Below are 2,157 nucleotides of genomic sequence, written 5' to 3' on the forward strand. Positions count from 1 at the left end.
GAGTGTCAGCTTACTCCTTTTCAGCTTCGATGGTGTTGGGCTCTACTGTCTTTCCACTCCTCAGTGTCAATGCTGTGCAATGTTCCTTCCCCAGATTCCTCAGATTCTTCGTATCACCAGGTAAAGCACTTTATGGTCGGTTTCTGAGTTCAGTTGCAAGTTGGCCCATTTGGTTTTCTAGGGTTTTCAATGTAACTGCTTGGCTTTGGATTAAGGCATCATTCTTGGCCATGTATACCTTCAATAGATTTTCTTAGCCATTGGATGGTTTAGCTTGGGTTGGTTTCTGAGCTTGTTAGGGAAAACTAGCTGGCTGGGTCGATCTAAATTGGGAATAAGTATTACTGGTTCCAACCCCTTGGTTACTCCAGGAAAAATATGGGTGGTTTTGCCATGATGGGTTATAAAGATTGGATTGCAGTCCTTGGGTTATAAAGATTGGATTGCAGTCCTTACCTTCCTTGATTTTGGTTCTAGTTACTTATGTAGTACATGGATTCTGGGTTTAATGGACATTCTTCGAACAAATGTCCTTCCCCACAATAGACACAGGCTATATTTTCAAATTGGTTTGGTGGCTATGCTGCAAAACTGTTAGACCCATTAGTAGTAAGAGTTTTTAACATTAAGAATATTGATGATACCTGAGATGTGAGTGAAGAAAGAACATCTGCTTCATATATTCCGACAACTCGTCTTCCTTACACTGCTCCATTGGTTGGCCATTGGTAATTGTTGTTGGCAATCCTCTCAATGATTTCATAAGCCTCATTATAAGACTTAGAAAGGAGAGCACCATTAGCAGAAGTGTCCACTACCATCCTGTGTGAGCATTGTGGGATTCCATGATGAGGGCACTTTCGTAATAACTCTTTATACCTTTTCCATGCCTCATACAAGGACTCATCATCCATTTGTTGGAAGGCATTGATCTCGTTCCTCAACTTAGCATTCTTGCTAGGCGGGAAATACTTCATAAGGAATCTTTTTGCTAGCTCTTGCCATGTAGAAATTGATTTTGGTGGCAATAAGTTCAACTAGGCTTGAGCTCTGTCCCTTAGTGAATATGGGAATAGCTTCAATCATAATGCATCTTCGGGTACTTCGGCTAACTTGAAAGAATCGCTCACCTCCATGAATAGTCTTAAGTGTAGGTGATGATCTTTGGTAGGCATTCCACTGAATTGACCCACTGTCTGAAGCATCTGGAACATGACTGGCTTCAGCTCGAATTGTTTTGCCTCAACTTCGGGTCTCCTAATACTCGGATTAAGATCATTAAATACTGGCATGGCATAATGTCTTAAAGCTCTATCCCTATCATCAGCAATAAGGATAGGATTTTGAGCAGGGTTTGCTCCATTTCCTTAATTTGGATTTTCAATTTTCATATCTTCGGTCCTTCTCTGATTTGTTTGTCTTCTTCGCTCTTGAAAAGTTCTTTCTATCTCAGAGTCTACAAGGAGTAGGTTAATAATCCGGTCAACACTCATAAACACCTGAAATAATCACAGAAAAATTAATTAAGTTAAAAATTAAATAGAAAAAATAAACCAAAATGTAAACTAACAAATTCACAAATAATGACTTTTTAAAACATAGTCCCCGGCAACGGCACCAAAAACTTGGAACGACGGAAATGTGCAAGTGTACACAATAGCAACAAGTAATAAAGTGATAAGTAAATGTCGAGTTATCGTACCCACAGGGACTGTGAAAAGAATTATTTATGAATGCTATTTAAAACACTTTGGTGAAGAAAAATATTTTTTTTGAAGATGGTGATTAAAAGCTAAGATTTTAAACTAAGTAAACTAAAGAAATAAATCTCAAATGCACAATTTCAAATATGATTTAATCAAGATGACATAATTGTTTTGATTTAATTACATTTCTTTAACTTAGAATTATTAAACTCATGCTTATGCTGTTACGAATAAATTCACGACAACTTGGTAATTTGCTAACTTATGAACATACTCACTTACACAAATCCATCCATCTCTTAACATATCCCTATGTTAATTCAAACGATTAAACATATGTTAATAAGCAAACATGTCATGACACATACATACTCATTAAATTGAACTAATCTCTTGCATATCTCTATGTCAATTCAAACGATTAATTAAATCTAATAAGCACATAAAAGAC

General features: G+C 36.7%; 1 non-coding gene across 1 annotated transcript; it reads left to right on the forward strand.

Moving 5' to 3' along the window:
* Positions 1–840: 840 nt before the first annotated feature.
* LOC128291144 (small nucleolar RNA R71) lies at positions 841–947 on the forward strand. The gene has a single exon (XR_008280920.1). It is a non-coding gene; the product is annotated as a small nucleolar RNA R71 (small nucleolar RNA).
* The last annotated feature ends 1,210 nt before the right edge of the window (positions 948–2,157 follow it).

The sequence above is a fragment of the Gossypium arboreum genome, chromosome 3 (assembly GCF_025698485.1).
Source record: "Gossypium arboreum isolate Shixiya-1 chromosome 3, ASM2569848v2, whole genome shotgun sequence".
NCBI classification, from domain to species: Eukaryota; Viridiplantae; Streptophyta; class Magnoliopsida; order Malvales; family Malvaceae; genus Gossypium; species Gossypium arboreum.